The sequence below is a fragment of the Cynocephalus volans genome, chromosome 15 (genome assembly GCF_027409185.1).
Source record: "Cynocephalus volans isolate mCynVol1 chromosome 15, mCynVol1.pri, whole genome shotgun sequence".
NCBI classification, from domain to species: Eukaryota; Metazoa; Chordata; class Mammalia; order Dermoptera; family Cynocephalidae; genus Cynocephalus; species Cynocephalus volans.
This window is the reverse complement of record NC_084474.1, coordinates 81343559-81363621: the sequence shown is the minus strand read 5'-3', so window position 1 is coordinate 81363621 and position 20063 is coordinate 81343559. Positions and strand designations below refer to the sequence as shown.

Below are 20063 nucleotides of genomic sequence, written 5' to 3'. Positions count from 1 at the left end.
AATTCATGGCATGAAATGATGTTAGGGTCCCTTGAGAAATGGGTTCTTTCATTGAACATTACTGCAAGCCTACTCTGTGCCACATCCCATGCTAGGATCTGGGGGTAGGGCCAACAGGCAGAAACAGAAGGACTCTGAGTGCCTTCTCTCAGGAGAGCACACATCATCTCACAGAGTCCCTGGATGGTCCAAGGGACACTTCCAGACCCTCAGGCCCAAGGTCCCACGATAGCATGTTCTCTTCTTCCACAAATTCAGAAGAGAGGCTCAAGGCAGAACAAAAGGAGACCCAGGAAGACGGGTCACTGAATGCAGAGAGGAGGCCCCAAGGCAGGCCCCACTCCCTGCTGGTGTTTTATCCCTCCAATCCTAAGGAGTAATGAGCACAGTTTAAATTACAGAATCTCAGTGTGGGACTCAGAAGCTTCGTTCTGGACTTCACAAGGCCACACCAGAACAGCCACCACCTAAACAGCACCCAGAGCAGGATTGCCGATGCCGAACTTCACGGTGGGATTTAATCTAACAGTCTTTCCCACCAAAAGATGATGAGTCTGGAGACTCTGATTCTTGAAGTAACACAACTGGTAAGATGAGTTGGAACTCAAACCCAGCTCTACTAGACTAGAGCTTCAACTCTGTCACCAGGGACTATCATACATTCTGGTCACTGATACATGCTGTGACCTCAAGAAAGCCCTGGACACTCCCTGGACCTCAGTTTCACTACCAGTAGAATGGGTCACAGTGTCCCCCATGGAGCCTCAGGGGTCTATTACTGGTCAAAGGGGGAAAGGGGAAATGATATCAGTTTCAATGCATAAGGATGTAAATTAGGCACTTTCCCCTCCTGGCTTCACAGTCACAAAAAAGGAGAGGAAATGTTAATGAGAGGCAGCTGTGTGCTAATAAGACCTACACCTGATTTCTTTACTTTTGTCACAGGCATACAAACCTGGGTTCATACACCAGCTCTCCAACCTTAGGCAAGCCATGGAAACTCTCAGACATCCCTTCACCCATTCAAAAAAATAGAAATGATATCTCCCAATGGATAAGAGCTGACGGGTGAAAAGTGTCCAGCCCAGACGCACATCCTTGTGAGTCTGTTAAGAACCACACAGGGGGAGTTACAGAGCAGGGGACACTGGACCACACTCCAAGGGCCAAAAGTCTGTTGGCATGGGGCCCTGAGAAGTGATTCGTGTCCCTGACCCCAAACATGGGCTCACAAGGGTGGTACCCTGCAAGTCTGGTTCAAAGAGCCAAAGGCCCAGAGGAAGTCAAGAGGGACAGTCCCTGGGAGAAACAGAAGAGTCACCCACCTCCCAACGGGGAAAGGTCCTGCCCCACACCCATGTTCCAGATCTGGGCTGGTGTGGGCTGAGGGTCTTGACAACAGCAGCCGGGGCTCCTCTGTGCCAGCCAGCAGCTGGGGCAGGGGCTGCAGACTGAGCATGGTGCAGATGGACATGCATCCCCCAAATCAGGAGACCACAATCTGTTGGGGTTTTTTGTGTTTTTATTTTTGTTTTTATTTTTATTTTTTGGCAGCTGGCCAGTACAGGGATGCAAACCCTTGACCTTGGTGTTACGATGCCACACTCTAACCAACTGAGCCAACCAGCCAGCCCAGGAGACCACAATTTGTAAAAGAGATGACAATCAGGATTACCATAGCAGACTTCTGGTCAAGATGGCAGAATAGACAGTCCTAGCATCACTCTCTCCCACAAATCAACCAATTTACAACTATAAAAACGTAACATCAGCCAAGCTGTGACCACTAGAGCTCAGGGGAAGAGGAGGAGAGACCTACAGAGTTCATGAAGGTGGGAGAAGCCATGAGGAGAGAAAGAAAAAAACTGCTCCACCATTCCAAGACCCTGCCACTTTAAGGCTGGAGCTGCTGAGCACACAGAGCAGGAGCCAGCAAAAAGCCACAGCTGTGCCTTTTGGATAAAGCTGCTTGGAGGTGGCAGGGGAGAAAGGGGCCTTGGGAGCCCCCAGGCCAGCAAGACCACTAATAGGGTTCCCGTGGACCCACAAAGGAGAGAGAAGCCACAGACAACTGAAAAAATGAAGCCATTCAGAGGTCTGTGGGTCATTGCAAGAGACCAGAGCATGGCCCATTCCATGGGAAGTGTTTGGAGCACAGGCAGTGGGGGAGATAGGCCCACTGGGGGAATACTGGGGCACAGCAAGGAGAGCTGATCTGCCCCCCAATCAACAAAGGACCACTCAGAGGAGACTGGTCAGGAAATTAGTTCCAGTGCAGAGTTTAAGTGGTGGGAACAGCAAATAATCCAACACAGAACTGAAAGAAAAAACAAAGTACCCACAACCACAGACAAAGTTTGATAGTAACTAGTAAAGGTCTCATGTCACCAAAGAACACCTATAACACCTAGAAGGATTGGAATTCCCCTGAGCTACCAAGTCAGAAAGGGGGAGAGATGGGGCCTCAAACACACTCCCCAACACACTCCCCAACTCCGCAACCAGTCTCAAGGGTGGCCGAGGGCCTCAGCCACACCCCCCAATATGCACAACCACCTCAGTGATGACCACCGAGCCACCACAGGAAGCTCCCCGGGCTCTCCCAAGCAATGGCAGTGGAGCACCAAGGGCCTCAGCCATGCCCCGCTGACTCATGCAACCAGCCCAGTGATGACCACCAAGCCACAGCAAGAAGGGCTCAGGGTTCCCAAGCTGGGGTGGTGGGGTCGAGGGCTTTTGCCACACCTGCCTGACATCTGCACCCAACCCAGCAATGAAGCCACTGCTGGAAGCCCCCTGGTGTCCCCTGTGGGAATGAGGGGGGTGCCATAGGCCTCAGTCCCACCCCTCCTCCTTCCTCCTTCTCCCATCACATTTCCTTCCCCTTTCTCCCTCCCTCCCAACTGCTCTACAACAACATCATAGAATTAAAAAAAGATTTTTTAAAAAAAGATTACCATACCAAAATAATAATAACTTTTTAAAAAGTAATACCCAACAATAGGAAATTAGAACAATAGCAAACTGGCTAAGCATGACATGTCCACCACTAGAAGAATGACAGCAAATGTTTGCTGAGGACTTACTGTAAACCAGATATGATTAGGTCGACCTTGTACAGGCCAACAGTGGAATCCTGTCCATTTCACATAGTCCAACTTAATATTTTAAGCACTTCACATGGGTCAATTAACTTAATCCTCACAGCAACGCTTATGAGTTATTGTGGCAAAATGACCTGTGAATACGTTACTCACACAACAAAGGGAGCCATGCAGATGTGATGAAAGTTATGGATCTTCAGGTGGGGAATATTCTGGATTATCAGGGTGGCCCCAATCCAATCACATGAATCATTAAAGTCGGAGAAGCTTTCCCAGCTGGGGTCAGAGAGCTGAGAGGGAAGGAGAAGAGACTTGAAGCATGAGAGGAAGCAGATCTGCCACTGCCGGATTTGAACATGGGCGGAGGAGAGGAGGCCGCAGCCTCTAGAAGCTGGATATAGTCCTGTGTGACAGTCAGAAAGAAAATGAGGATCGCAGTCCTGTGACCACAAGGAAGTGAATTCTGCCAACAACTGGATGAGCAGGAAAACAGAATCCCCTCTAGAGGCTCCAAAAAGGACACAAAGCCTGCAGATACCTTGATGTTAGCCCAGCGAGACCCTTGCTGACTTCTGCGCTACAGAAGCATACGCGCAACATTTGCAGTCATTTGTTACATCAACCATAGAAAACTAAATAAAAAGCATTTAGAGCCACATCTATGGTGCAGATGAGGAGCTGAATCACAGTGCCCAAAGTCACACCACCAGCAAGGGGCAGAGCTGGAACCTGGACGCTCCTGGGACCTCTGGCCCCTCCACTCTGCTCTGCATTCTCATGGAAGAATAATTCCAAATCAAGTCCTCAGAGGGCAACACAAACGCTGTATTTTGAACTTATTCCACCCAGAGTTTGATTTTTTTTTTTTAATACAGTTAGTATGTGGAAAATGCACAGACACTTAGATCTGGCCTTGAGCTTGTTTCTGCCTGTTTCTGTCATCTCTATTAGCACATGGCCTCGGGCAAGCCATTTTACCTCTCCAAATCTCAGTGTTCCTCCCTAGTGGTAAGATGGGATCATCACGGACACCCAAGCACCTCGGAAGAAGGCTACATGAAGTGTGGTCAGCTGCAGAAGCAACGTTAAGACTGTAAGCACCCTGGGAACCAAAGGCAGGACTCGAGGCTCCAGGAGCCCTGCACTTGGCTCTGATGTGTCTTTGTGTGGCCCATCCCCATCATCTCCACCCACCGGGCCATGCCCTGTCCACGTCTGCTCCTGCTGCTTTCTCAGGCCCACGCCCATGAAGCACATGTACCTCACCTGTCCCATGCCAGGTGCAGAGCCACGGTGGTTGTTGTTCAGAACACCCCATGGACATGGGGACACTTAATAAATGCTGGTTAAGTGAAAAGGAAGGTGGTGGGGGGAGGCGGTGGATTCACTGGGTAGCTGAAACAGACCCCAGCTCTTTTGTCCTCAAAAAAAACAAAGCCTCAGTCTAGAGAAAGATGAAGCAAGAGACCCCCTAGTCCCACCCCTACAGCCCAATCTAGCCTCACAGAGAAGTGAAGCAACACAAAAGGGAATGGGCATCTACAACATCATACAGCCCCAAGTCACCCCATCCCTCTCAGCCTCAGTTTCCTCATCTATGTATGAGTGGACGTAATGCCGACCTGTCCACCTCACCAGGGAGGGAATCCTCAATGGAGACATCCACTGGGGACACTCTTTGTAAACTCTAAGGTACGTTCTACTCCATGACATCACCACATAACAGAACTCACACACCTGCCATATGGAAACCCTGGGTTGAAGTCACAAAAGTGCAGGAAACCCAAGGTATTGGAAGTTTGCAGAAATAGACTGAAATGTTTGCTCATTTCCAAGGAAGCTTAAATTTTTGTCTTCTGTGTATCCCAGTTTTGCAGCTTTGAGAACAAATGACATTGCTCTTTAAAGGTGTCACTTTTCTTTAAATACTTTAACAAAAAAATGTCAGAACCCCAAAGAGACCTTACACATCAGCTCTTGTGTAACCTATATTGCTAGGCACTTTCAAATACATATCTATTTGGAGCCACAGGATATAACCACAGGGAAGGCTGTTAGTTCACATCAACAGCCCCTCAAAACTCTGGGGTGTCTCTCGACTTCATCACAAGCAGCTGCCCTCAAGGAATGTGTGACTGGTACAACCATTTGAAATGAGTAAACCTCATCTTGGGCCAAGAAGAATCACGATGCGATTCGGGTCTCTCCATCCCAGGATGGGACCTCCTCAGGGGCCTAAAGCCATGCGTGGGCACCTGCTTTCCCTGGAAAGAGCTGAGATTGTCAACGCTGTGCACATTTGATCAGGAATTGTTATCTCCTCTCAGCCCCAGCTGACAAACGCTAGGTGAGCACTGTTTACACAATGATGTGCAGAAACAAAGTGGACCCCTGCTCCCATCTCACCCCTACACAAAGACATAATCAGTCTCCAGATGGCCTCTGCTCCTTGTAAATACTCCAGAGAGGTTACCTGAAGAGTTTACCGAACCACTGATTACCAGGCAGCTTCAGCCCAGAATGAAAAAGGCTGGACTTGGAAGAAACAGAGCAAGAGCCAGGTGAGGGAGAATTGAGGACTCCTCAGTCCCAAACAGGCTTTGAACTAAATAGAGCATGTAAAAGGTCTTGATTTGGAGTGAGAAGGAACCGGAGTTCAGATTCCAACTCTGTCACTTTCTCAATGAAACCAGAATATGTCTTACCTCTCTGAGCCTTGGGTATGACTTCTGTGAACCGTGGTAATACAGACTTTGTCTGATGCTCATAAAGATTGAATCGATTATGCAGCAAGGCATCTCAAGTCTTGTCAGTTTCCTGCCCTGCTGTCAATGTGCTTGCAGTTTACTTTGTAGAGGCAACGTGGGTCCCCATAGCAAAGGGACTGAACCAGAAAACTCAAGGTAACCACCAACTAGACAGTGCAGGCTGCAAGCCTCAGTGGTTGGTGACTCACTCTGGACTTAAAACGGGGTCAAGGAGTTGGACTACAGCATTCATTTTTTGATCTGCAAATTCTTTTCTATGCATAATTCTCCCAGGCATCTGTGTGAACACACGTGGGATTATACTTTAGCCAGTCCCTCTCATCTAGAGAAACCAACCAGAGACATGCAGGGTGTCTAGGAGGAAGAGGTCATTCTGTGCAGCACGTGGCTCTGCAGAGCGGGGAGCTGGTCAGAGCCAGGTCACACAGGAGGGTATGTTCCCAGCGTGGGCTTTGGAGCAAAGACCTACTCAACCTACATTGAGTGGACATAAGGGTGAGGTCCTCTCTGGAAAGTGTCAACGAGCAGCCCCTCCCTAGACTCAGGAGAGGAAGCAGCCCAGCCCTGCAGGCTGCAGGAGCTTGTGTCCCTCACTGCCTTTGTTGACCTTTGAGGATGGACATTTGTAGGGAAAGGGGAGTAATGTCTCCAAGGCCCCAGGCATGGGGTAGAAGGAGACACGGATCCAACATCGAACCAGGCTCAGAGAGCAGACGGCCAGCATCAGGGCAGCCAGAGGAAGCCAGAAGCCACACCCAGCACCACCTTCCTCCTTTCTGAGAAAGCCCATCAAAGCAAAACAACAGCGCTCACAGGGTGGGGTGCTCCGCATCAGAAAGGAAGAGTCTGACCTGGGCACTTCAGGGCTTTGGTTCTGCTTAGAGAAATCATGGTCTGTCCAACTCATCTCAAGACCACTCCTCATTTATCCGCCACCACCCACACCCAGCCACCTGGCCACACCTGCACCCACAGCTCCTACCGCCACCTTTCAGAATCATGATGTGGTCACCCAGCTCTTGGTCAAATCCCCCTGAACCAGGACTACCATAACAGCCAAGATCATCAGAGCACATCCTGCATGCTGGACACTGTTCTATACTCTATATGGAGGGCTTGATTTTGACAAATGTTCACAATGACCCTTTGGGGTAAGTACTATAAGTATCCCATTTTACAGGTAAGAAAACTGACCTTTAGTGAGTTTAAGTAGCCTACCCTGGTCGGGCAACCAGAGCCCATGCTCTGTGTCACTAGGCACATACACCTCACCTACCACTGGGCCATGAACAAGACCCCTGGGTTTACATGTAATTCTGACATTCACCAGCTATGTGAACTCAATCAAGACATTACATCTCTCTGAAACTTCACTTCCTCCTCTACAACTGGGGTTCATAACAATACCTGCTCTATACAGGCTGCCTTAGTGTAAACTAATGAAAACACCCACCCTGGGGCCTGGCACACAGTAGATCCGAGAAATGGCAGCTGCTCAGTGGGCATTTAGGGAAGAAGATGTGCACACACATGTACACACACACACACACACACACACACAGGTCTCCTGAACAGGCAACGAGTAACCTCCAGAAACAAAAGACAGCCAAGAAACACCTTAAGAAAGTGGGCATTTAGGGAAGAAGATGTGCACACACTTGTACACACAATCTCACACACACACACACACACACACACACACACACACACACACACACGTCTCCTGAACAGGCAACGAGTAACCTCCAGAAACAATAGACAGCCAAGAAACACCTTAAGAAATCCACTGCTGTGTGGAGCCAGCCATCCTACAGATCACGTTGTTTACTTTCTCCTGAAGGACTACAGGCTTAAAAGAAGAGAAAACATAGCACTGGTTAGATACTAGAGTATCCAAGTGTAGCAGTTAAAACAAAACAAAACAAAACTCTCCAATGTTGTTTTGATCCCAACCCCATGGAGAATGCACGAGCGATTATCAATTATTATCAATTCCCCCCCACCTCCAGGTTCTTCAGTAAACTGCTGACAAGCCAATGTCAAGATTTTAGCAGCTTCTCAGCCTTCCCCTCACCCCTCAAGGTAGACCCTCACCCCAATGAACAAAGTCTTAGTCCTGCTAGAAATCTGTTAAGGGAACTCGTAAACAAATGCTACAGAGCTAAAGCAGGCTGCGCTGAGAGAAGGAATCCCCAGCCCAGAAGGTGGGAGAAGCATTCCCATTTACCCTTTCCTTACCTAAGACAGTTTGGGGCAACCGTGAGCAAAGGTTGGTCATCTCTCCCTCCTTCATCTTTGGCAGGCCCATTCCAGGGATCACTGAGGCACTCTCAGACAACCTCCCTTCCTTCCAGACCTTCCTAGGGAAGAACAGGGACAGAATAAAGGCTTCAAGTGGCCCAGTCTCTCAGTGGGCTCCACCCCAATTACCACCAGCAGACGGTAGCTTCATGAAGATGAGAATGGATCTGTCTTGTTTATCACCATTTGCCAAGGCAGGTACCTGGTGCAAAGGAGGTGTTCAATAAATTTTTGATAAATGATTAAATGTGCAGGATCATTACCCAAAAATAATTGCAAAAAGAGGAATCACCTCTACTCAATGAAATGCCCAACCAGAGATTAAAGCTCCTCTGTTCCTTTTCAAATATAAAAGACACTTTCTCAGTCACATTAGCAGATGGTCAATACAAGGGAAAAGGAGACCCACCAAAATGTAATGTATGGGGCTCAATGCTGTACCCTGTAGCTGAATCCATGGTTGCAGCAACTAAAACGTGGACATAAGAGCAACATGCAGCTCCATAATGGTTAAAGCTAATTGAAAGTTTGCTCTCGGACTGGTATCTTGCTCAAGGCTTCCCATGCACATCCTATCTGACCCTCTTGCCTTTAGAGTCTCAGATAATTATTCCCATTTGATGGATGAAGGAACTCAGGACTTAGAGAAGCTAAACAAACATGCTTAAGGTCACTCATCTAGAAAACAATGGAGGCGGGATTTGCACCCAGCTCTGCCTGGCTCCCAGGCCCAGGATCATGCACTGCCCTGGAAGCAACTGCCAGCCCCAAAGAAAGCAGCAAGCAAACAGAAACAGAACATACTCAGACTCTGGGTGACCATACACTGGGCAAATGTCTCTAGCCCAGGGAGACCTCATCCTGCCCTTCCTGGCAGGACGGCACCATCCCCTCACTTGTCTCTCAGTCTCCAGCCCACTCTGGCACCCCACAACCCCCATACACAGGGTCCCCCACAGACAGGTCTATGAGTGTGTGCCTCACAAGGGGCCACACCCATGGGCTTTGCAGTTCTCTCCATGGGAAAGCAGAGACCAGGACTGAGTCCTCTTTCCAAACCCAGGATGTGGAAGTGCCCAACACATGGTAGGCACTTTAAAAATAACAAGACTATGTTATAACACCAAAGTCATGGGTTCAGATCCCCATATCAGCCAGCTGCCAAAAAAAAAAAAAAAAATAGTGAGACTAAGTTACCTAATGGATTAAATTCCATCTGTAAAGGGGGAATAATACTACCAACCTCCAGATTGTTAGAATAAAATAAGATAACTGATGAGAGTAACTAAGTAAGGTCCAAATTGTTACAGATAAATGGAAATGAAAATTAAACATACTGGTCAGCTGGGGTGTGTGTGTGTGTGTGTGTGTGTGTGTGTGTGTGTGTGTGTGTGTGTGTGTAAATGTATGTACAGACACATAGATACGTGTATATCTATGTATCTACTTATAAAGATAGAAACGTGTCTATGTGATATTTTTTAATTGGCAATGGGAAAAGGGGCCTCATGTATGGCAAAGCTATAGCTTGGCATTCATCAGGTACTATGTCCGCAAACAATCTGCACAGAGTTAGCTGGCAGTTTAGTAATGTGGCCACAGAAGGCTGGGACTCAGCCACATGCATGGGGACTTGGACAGAGTGGGTGCTGAGAGAGTAGCCAACAGGGCTGATTTCCTTTAGTGCTCACCTTTGAAGTGTTGCAAACAGGACAGAAAGAAAACTCATGGAACACCGGTCCTTGAGACCCCTGCATTGTTCACGCCCCTTGGGACAATCCATCTCAGGCTTCCACGCGAAGGCCGTCCTTCATCCGTCCTCCAGGAGAGGGGCAGAGAGGAAGAAGGTAAAATCTAAAGCAGATCCATGGCTCAGAACACAGCCATTAGGCCAGGGGATGACTGGCCTGCTGGCAGCCCATCTCACCCGGGGCTCCTGACACTGCAACTGGGCCCCTGCTGGCCTCGAGCACTGGCATTCAGGCAGGCGGGCTATGACTGCACGCCATTCCCTGCAGAGATATAGACCCTGCTCCTAACATCCCTGCCTGCCCACAGCCCCACACTGGCCATGGCCAAGGGCCAGCCCCTCCATGGTGGTGGTCCCGGGAAGCTGGAGAAAACAGAGGAAGCCGGGGATGTGGCGAGAGAAGGGAACAGGGCAAAGCAACCCCGCCAAGTTTTCCAGAGGAAATGAGTAACCCGTTGTTATGCAGCCGCACATCGCCAGGCAAGGAAGTGGCATTGTCTGGGGACCAGCAGCAGGGCCTTACATAACAGGCACCCCCTCTCACTTTCTGGCCATGGCCGTATTTGGGGATTGGCAAAAATATCTGATGAGCACCTCTAGCCTGTGTAAACACTGGCTTTATTAGGGTGGTGCAGAGAGGTCTGGACCAGAGTTCTGCTTGGCTCGACGCTAAGAGTGAAATTGACTCCTGTGTCCTCACTCTGGCAGCTCCATCCATTGGGTGGCAGTGCTGTTCAGTGGTTAGGCCCCACTTCTGGAGCCACCCTCCATGAGATTCCAGCTCCACCACTTCCCAGCTATGTGAGTTGGCAAGTTCTACAGATCTGTGACTCCACTGTTTTATCTATAAAACAGAGTCGTGTTGCATTTGAATCCCGGTGTTTTTGAGGATGAACTGGGATCATACACACAGAGAGCTTAGAACAACGCTTCACACAAAACAAGCTTTCAGTGATGTGCCAGTCGGGAGTCCGGGAGATAAACATTGTGCGGCCTCAAGCCCCAAGACAGGTAACAAAATACTAAGCATAATGCAGGATCACTTCTCACAGACACCCTGGAAATAAAAATAGACAAGGACCCTCCCTGCAAGCAGCTCACAGAGTTAAGAGGCATGCTATACAAAACATTAAGTTCTTCCTGAAGACTTAGGAAGATACTAGCCAAGTTTAGCAAAATCAAAATTCATTCTGATTCAACTCACAAGGTCACACACAGCCCGTGGTGCCATGACTAAAGCAGAAAAAATATGCCGCAAAGGTGTTCTCTACACAGTCTGTAAATCCAGCCAATGCTCTGCACACACACACCTGAGCCACATCAGTGGATAGGTACAAAGCAATGGGAAAACCCTCGATGCCCCAGGATCCAGGACCTTTGGCCACCCTGCTTGCGTCCTACCTAAAGTCAATCCTTGAATAAGTTTTGACTTACTCAAGGCCAGAATTTAAAGCGGGGTTTCTTTTACTTTCCACTAAAGTTATCTTCCCTTCTGTTGGTTGGTTGAATTATTATTATTTTGTTTTGTTTGTGAAATAATTTCAAACTTATAAGAAAGTTGGGAGTATGGGGCAAATCCTTTTTCCCTATACCATGTGACAGTAAGTGGCTCACCTGATGCCCTGTGAGCCCACAATACTTTTGCATGTATTGTCTAAAGCAAAAAATTCTCCTTCAGGACCACATTCATAGTAAAATCAGGAAGATGACACTGATACATAACTATATTAGTCCATTTCTGTTGCTTATATTACCCAGTTGAAACTCGGTAATTTATAAAGAAATGAAATTTATTTCTTGCAGTTTCAGAGGCTGAGAGGTCCAAAGTACAGAGCACACGTCTGGTGAGGACCTTCTTTTTGGTAAGCCATTTCTCTGCAGCAATGCAGGGTATCGCATGGTGAGAATGGGCTCATCAAGAGAGAGCTAACCTTCTTACTCTCCTTAGAAAGCCATAAGAACCACACGCATCACTCCATGATCAACCCATTCACGAATCAATCCATTCACCAGGGCACAGTCCCCACAATCTAATCATCTTTTAAGGCTCCACCTTTCAATTATGATAATCGGATTTTCTAGCCTTTTAGCACTGTTACAATGGGGGTCAAGCTTCAATGAGTTTTGGGGGGACATTCAATCCACAGTGATAACTCACATCAAATTCTCATGCCCTGTTCTAATTTTAGCAAGTGTTCAGAACCAAGCACTTCACCTAGTAGTAGTCGCATCTCTTCTGTCTCCTTCAGCCTGGAACCATTCCTCAGTCTTTCCTTAACTCTGATGACCTTGACACTTCTAAAGATTATAGAACAGTTATTTTAAAGCACGGCCCTCAATTTGGGTTTGTCTGATATTTCCTCATGACTAGATCCACAGTATGAATCTTTAGTAACTTTTTTTCTTTTGAAATTGCAAAGCAAGAGTTCGGGAGGGGGGAGATTTTCTGGAAGAAAGTAAATCATCTAAGTCAACTGTGATGACAACCTTCACCCAATCACTTTTAATCGGACAAGGGAAGACTGTAGAGGAGGGTTAGTTTATGGCTTAGGGAGGGACCAAACAGTCTGCCCGTCTGGGTAGGGACTGCAACTTCTACTCAGCCAAGTGGATCCTGGCCTCATTTGCTCATGCCAACTTTGCTTACAAATAAAAGAAAAAGAAAGACAGAAAGAAAACCCTCAGAGTTCAGTTTAAGAAGACCTTTCATGCAATGCCAGACCTCTCCCTTTTCCAACCCACCGCCCCCTGCTTCTGTCGCAAAGTACAATACATATGTTTATCTTGCTTCTAAGTAGGGGTATATTAAAATATTTGAGGATTTTCCCCTCCTAACCCTGGCATGCTGGCTCCCAGCGGCCACACAGCCACATATCACGAAGTGCAAATGCAACAGTAAATTACGGCTTTCGCAAACACAGGGATCTTTCGTGAGGTTGGAAGTCGCATCACTTGAAAGGCCGACTTTCTCCAAACTTCCAGGAACTGAGTGGCCCAGAGCCCATCTATTTAAAGGTCAACCCAACCCTGCTATATTTGGAGGGCTGCCTCGGACACAAGCTTATTCTGGGCCCCTTCTGCAGACACCGCAGTGGGCCAAGCTGTGAGCAGCACTGTGTCCCTTCACAGGGACAGAAGCAGGGACAGACACAGAGGCAGGCCAGAGAGAGACAGGAGATGAGAAGTGAACAGTTGCCTCCCCCTTGCCCACTGTGCCCCTTGTGGGGGCAGAGTGTGGTGATGGTGGTTAACAGAGTGATTTCCTCAGCCATGATTGAATCTCAGGACTGAGCAAGGTCGCAATTTTCTGGGATATGGTAATTTTTTTGTCCCCCTTTTAACTCAGCTCTCTGGGCCCAGGCTCTGGCAGGAGCTGATGGAGGGCAGTGTTAAAGAAAATGTTATTTGGTAATACTTGTTAAAGCACGGTAAAAAAGATTTTATTCATGACCATCCCAGGATAGGCGGAAGAACCCCAGGAATGGGATTTTGCAGGTGGGGAGAGATATTGAGCTCAACTCCCAATACAGCACAGGCAAGTGGGAATTTACCACCAAGGAGGAGGCTGGGGGTCAGTGGAAGGGAAGTTACTAAGAGGAAACATAGATAGGGGTAAGGGATTCTGGCTAAACCGACCTAACAGGATTCTTGCTGGAGACAGGCCAAGGTGATCAGATGCTACCTGAGTGGTGGTGGAGAATGAAGAACCTACTCAGTTATCAAGGATGATCAGATATTGAGAGGGTTGGGTTCTTGCTAACCTGACTTAGCAGGGTTTTTGTTAAAACTGGATTTCACAAGGAACTGCACATGGGCCTAGGAGAAGGTTCAGAAGCCTGACTAAAGCTTGGTCAAGCAGAGACTCTTTGCCAGTGGGAAGGAGGAGATGGTCCCTGTACCCCCTTTCAAGGCAGCCCCTCCCGTCTGCCAACCACATGCAAAACCTTCTGAAAGTTTAACCCTTAGCGTGGTGTTAACTTAGACATTTCTGTATTTATTTAATTCCATGTGCTGTTCAGTATTTGCTTACTCTTCAAACTGCTGTTAAATTCAGATGCCAGATAGTGTGAAATCGCTGTTGATAGAGCACCTATAATGTGCCCAGAGGTCTCTGGGTGGGTGGGCAGCACATCTTACTGATGACTTCTGGGGAAGTTAAGTCACCCAGCCAGTGAGGGCAGGGCCAGAATCCCAATGTCAATCTGACTCCAGAACACACTCTCCTCTTTCATCACACGCTCACTCACGGCCACACCCTCGAAAGCAGCAACGTCATAAAGGTGACAGGCTCCACAGATCCTATACTATCCGCAAGTAGTGCTATGCTGGGAAGTGTTCGTCCTGCCCGAGAGGCACCCGAGAGGGCTTCATGGAGGAGGTGGCATTTGAAAGATGCCCTCAACGGGGCTTTTGACAGGTCAGCGAGAAAAGGAAGAGCAACCAGGAAGAAAGTACAGTGTTAACAAAAGCAATTGACCAGAAAAGGGACTGGATGGATAATAACAACCGGCTGACAGGGCTGAAGTCACGAGTGGGTGACAGAGTCCAGGAGTCCTTTTGGATGCCTTCCCAGCCTCTGTGTACCGAGCACCAACTCTGTGGTCACTCTGCTACATCACCAACCTAAGTGATTCCTCATCTCACAACAGTGCCAAGAAATAGAGATTCCTAGTCCAGTTTTCAAATGAGAAGTCCAAAGTTGCAGAAGTCACCACCGCTGAGTACCTGGCTATTATTGAGTGGCACATTCCAGACTTGAACTCAGGGCTGTTTGGTTTCAAAGTCAGCAAGCTTCCCATGCTGGCTTTTCAAGTCCTTTTATTCTTCCTGCTGAAGTCACTGTCGGCACAGGAAAAGATGCAGAAGGGGAACAGAGGGAGGGAGGGAAAACACGCCAGGACTGTGACTCAGTGCAGACCTCTGCTAGTGTCCGATTAGCCTGGAAAGACTTGGAAATCAAAACCAACAAAACACTCCACGTGCCAACCCAGGAAGCTTCTATTCCCCAGAACAGGAGTGGGAAGAAAGGAAGAAGGCAGAGGCTCTCCAAGACAAAAACGTCACCAGAGGGCACCCAGGAAAGGGAAGGCGTTAGTGGGTGATGTCGGAGGGTGGGCAGCCCAGAGCCAGATGCTGAGGTGGGAATTCTCATCTCCCTGAGTTACTGTAGAGTATTCTCAGGCGAAAGGAAGTGAGGAAGGAGGACCAGGCAAGGGAAGGCGCTAAGCCAGGAGCCCAGCCTCAGCCTGAGCCCACGGGGCACCTTGGAGCATGAACAGCACCATGGAGTTTGCCCCCCACTTTGGGGGGAGTGGGGGGTGAGCAATTTCCTGGATGAGGCAGATCCTGTGTGACGAAGGCTGATCTCCGAGAAGAGGGACATCGTTCTCAGCAGCCAGGGCTGAGTGTGCAGGTCCAGTAAAGGGGACCTGGGGCGAGCTTCAACAGCATCCCCTGCAATTATTCACAAGTAAATGACTGAGACAACCAGGAACAAGAACAGCCCCCATTTTATCACATTTCCTGCAGAGTCAGCCTGCCTAAGCCAAAGACTCTGCTTGGGCTGAATCAAGCTCTCAGATGAATGCTGGAAACATCTGGGACTCAGGGACACGCGCGACAGGAAAAGCATGTCCCCAGGGAAACAAAAGCCAGACAGAGCCTGGTGACTGGGGGACAGCTCTGTCAGAGAGTCCCTTCTACTCCCCATGCCTCTCTCCTAAAAAGAGTATAAACATCTGAAATCCAATGAAACAGGCCAAGCGAACAAGCTTATTCTCCCATACTCCTACCCAAAAAGTCTGAAACTCACAGAACAGCCTAAGGTTCAACTTTTCACGGGATTATATCATCACATATTTTCGGTGAATGAACAGATGAGCCTCTCACAGTGCCTGGCATGCAGTGAGTGCTAAATAAAAGCTGAAGGGCTTGGCTGATGGGCACACTGTGTCACAGGCTGAAAGATAACCTCCTAGATGGTTCCCAAAATGGTAGAAGCTCTCCTTCATGGAGTCGCATTTTACCTCAATCACATGAGAGTGGATCAGCACATCTTGATTTTTCAACTGGAGCTTTGCTGTCAACACATTAATGGATAAACAAAATTTGGTAGGTCCATATAATGGAATATTATGCAGCCGTAAAGAGGAACAAAGCACTGATCTATGGTACAACACAGATGGACCTTGAAAGCATTATGGTAAATGAAAGAAGCCAGACATAAAAGATCACATATTGTATGATTCCATTTACATGAAATTTCCAGAAAGGCACATCCATAACAGCACAAAATAGATGAGTGATATCCTAGAACTGGGGTAACTGGGTGGGGACTAAGAATCGACTGCTAACAAATACAGCATTTCTTTTTAGGGTAATAAAAATGTTCTTAATTTGATTTTGGTAATGGTTGCCCGACTCTATGAATGTACTAAAAACTATCTAATTATATACTTTAAATGGGAGAATTGTCAGGTACGTGAATTATGTCTCAATAAAGCTGCTATATAAATATATATTTATTTAAAGAAAAAAAAAAAAAGGAGGAGGTTTGCTGTCATGTGAAGGAATAAGAGTCACCCCAGCAATGACGGCGCTGTACAAAATGTGAGTTCGTAGCTTCTAGAACAACCCCATGAACACAAACATAAGTGCCCCCAAGCACACCCCAAAAAGGAGGAAGAGAGTGGCTGCTGCCCCACCCCCAAAACACCGACCCTCGCCATCCAACGCCATGACAGAGGGACCACAAAGCAGACAGCCAGGAACTCTTATTTTGTCTCTTGCCCACAGCAATTCCTAAACAGTGGGAGTTAAATATTTATAAAGCAGTCACTGTTTGTTTAATGTGCAATCTGCACTTGGGAAGCCTGATGCAGGGAAATGCTGAAGTGACAGCTGATTATACAACAGGAGAGAAGCGTCCATCCTGACGGTTACCAGCACTCCGGCCTCACCTCCACTCCCTCTGGTTTTCCAGCGCAGGCTGCTTACTCCACCACATGCCCCTAGGGTAGGAAGAGGCTCCTGTGTTTAGTCTCCTCTTCCCAGCTTCCGTGGAAGAAGACAAAATAACCCTTTTCACCAAAAGCCACAGGGTCTTCTTGCTCTCAGTGTGCCGTGAGCAGGTCCTGAGACTGGGGGATGTCGTGGGGGAGACGTCCTCCTGCATAGGACTCACCCCCCACACCCATGCCCACAGAGATCCCACACAGCAAGAGGGCCCCTAACCGGGGCTGTGAGAACACACACACCAGGCTGCCTTCTGAGGGCTCTCCACAATCATCCTCCTGTCCCTTGTCTCAGCATATTCAATGCTAGGCCTCAATCTGAACACGACCCTGATGATGGATGTTAAAACCCAACTCCCAGGCCTCACGTTCCGGCTTTGTCATTTATTGGCAGCGTGACATTTACCTACTCTGACTCAGTTTCTTCCACTGTATAACACAATGGAATGGCCCACCTGCTTCACACAGTTGCTCGTGAGCATTAAATAAGATGTCACTTTATGGGATCTAGTGTCATGTAGCTGTTGTTATGATTACAAAGGTGACCACCCCCAACCACATCTGTTCCCATCTATACACCTCATTTGGCAGTGATCGTGGGCAATTCCAGTCACTGGTTCCAGTCCTCCTCACTGTCCTAGTAAGCAAATGAGATTAAGATACAATGAGATAAGGTGAGATACATATTACAAACATAAAATGAGATATACAATCAGATAAAATGCGATTGTAAACTACAAAGCGCTGCCTAAAACACAGGACAGGAATTATCAGTGTTCCTGGTAAAATGCAAGGTGGGGAGATGGCCACTGACGTTTCCCCAGTTCGGTGGCCACCATGACACATTTTGGGGCCTTGATAGCTCTGACAGTGGTTAATGCACTGAGATCATCTTGCCTGCTGAATCGGGTAATAGCTTTGCCAGAATCTCCAAAATGCCCTGCCCATTCATTCTAAGAGTTCCCACCCAGGCTGTTTGAAGTGGGGAAACTGAGGCATGGAGGCAGTTAAGTAACTTACCCAGCTAGTAAGTGGACTTGCCAGGGAGGCCCCAGGCAGCTTGGCTGTCTATGCTGTCACCCCAGCCAGCTCTAATCAAGGCAGAAGCAAAGAGAGGGGCCTCCAGGACCCGTGCAAAGACAGAGGGATGGGTCTGAGCTAAGTAAAGACACGAGGCTCTGCCCCAACCTGCTAGGACCCCTCCGAAGCCTGTCGCTCTCTCCCCTCTTCCCACTGTGTGGGCAGCAGAGCTGGGAGACAGATAAACTTGCAAGGTCCCCTTCTCAAGGGGTTCTTGGTCGCACAATGAACCAGATACATAAAGAAATCTCTGATGAATACAATGACAGGTGAGGGGGCAGCTCAGAGAGGTGCAGACAGGCACGGAAGAGAGATGTAAGCAGAGGGAACAGCAGGACGAACACGGGATGTGCAGCTGTGGGGCAGGTACAGAAAACTGGAGGAAGAAGAAAATGAGGTCCAGATATCTAGAGTGAGAGTGTGTGTGTGTGTGTGTGTGTGTGTGTGTGTGTGTGTGTGTGTGTGTGTGTGTGTGTGTGTGTGTGTGTGTGTGTGTTTGGGGGGAGATGGGAGATTATCTTGAAAAAGCAAACTGCCACCACCTGTGTCGGAGTCCCAGCTCTACCCCTCATTTGGCTGTGACCTTGAGTGGCTCATTTCATTTGTCCCAGCCCGAGGACTTTATATCTTGAAAAAGAGAAACAAAGAATTATAAACATGAAATGTTATATTTATATTTATTAATACATAACTTGTAATTACCTATTATCGATATATTAGATATAAATTATAAATATAAAGTTTGCCCATCTTATACTTGTCAACTGAAATCTGAAGTTATAATTTTAAACTCTGCTTGAATCGTCAGGTTGTGAAAAGAATAAATCTAATGCCAAGATTTTTCTAAGCACACATTTTCTCATAAAATATAAACTTCCTTCCTTTCACTCTTCCATCATTATAAGGATTATTTTGCAAAAGACAGGGCTTCATTAATTCTCCCAAAACATCTTTTTTTATTATTTTTAAATCTTTTTTTTTCTTTTTATTTGTCTAGAGGGTGATCATCTTTCCTTCTCTGCCCCACCATGAACTGATAGGATTCTTCCAGAGCCCCCTGGGCTGTCCCCATGCACACAGTCCTTGGGATCTCTTCCCGCTGACCTCTCCCTATAGAACAAGCACATCACAGTCTACATTTTTACCCATTTGTTTCACATACGGTTTGCTTCCCTGCGCTAAGACACGAGATGCCACAAGGGCAGGGACTTGTGTCAACTTTGCTCCCCACTCACTTTACCCCCACCCCAGATCAACACCCGGCACACACAAGACATCGGTAAAGGTAATGCAGACAGCCACTCTCAGCCCTTCTCCCTGCTCCAGGAAATGCTGCAATTGGTGCAAGACGTGCAATTTCTGGCAGTTGATCCACCTAGAACAGAATAGGCCCTGTCACCCAACTCCACCACAGTCATTACACTGAAAAAGTGGGCAACCGTGAAAAGGGCCAACACCTAAATACTCTGCTATAGCTGCACATTTATTAGCCAATCGAACAGCAGGATCGCTTTTTGTCCAATGATTGAAGGAGCAAATTGCCTTTCCTTCAAAATACACACTCAGGAGTCAACATCTACATTTTCTGATTTCAATTTCTTTATAGTGCAAAAGTTAGTAACCTGCAAAGCAGAGGGAATACAGACTCCTTATAGTTTTACAAATTTTTTTCCTATTTTTTTATAGCTGTTTTGCCTCTAAGTAATTTGGTAACAACTTTTTAGAAAACCAACATTATCCATTCTTTCCAAAGTATTAAACTTAGTTTTCAGGACACAACTCTCTTTATAAACTCAATTTTTCTTTATGGTTTATGTAATATTTAATTGCCAACACAACTAACTTTTGGAAAGCATGCAAATCAAGGGGTAGTAAGAAGTGCTCTGCACACACCAATATCAATAGTTTTCATTTAATGGGTGTTTACCATATGCCAGGATACATACACTGTGGTAAGCCTTTATACGTATTAACTCACCTAATGCTCATCATCACCCTAGAAAGTAGATACCAGAATTAGTTTGATTTTACAGATGAAGCATATGGG

The 20063-nt window shown here is 47.4% G+C and overlaps 1 long non-coding RNA gene across 6 annotated transcripts in view; it reads right to left on the bottom strand.

The window, feature by feature from the left end:
• The window catches only part of LOC134363934 (uncharacterized), a 244855-nt gene that overhangs the window by 129984 nt on the left and 94808 nt on the right, over nt 1-20063 (bottom strand). For 5 of the 6 annotated variants that reach the window (XR_010021782.1, XR_010021784.1, XR_010021783.1 and 2 more), the window contains one exon: nt 8111-8232. The exons of the other annotated variant lie outside the window; for it this stretch is intronic. This is a non-coding gene — a long non-coding RNA (uncharacterized LOC134363934). The remainder of the gene's footprint in view (nt 1-8110; nt 8233-20063) is intronic. 6 annotated transcript variants of the gene reach the window in all.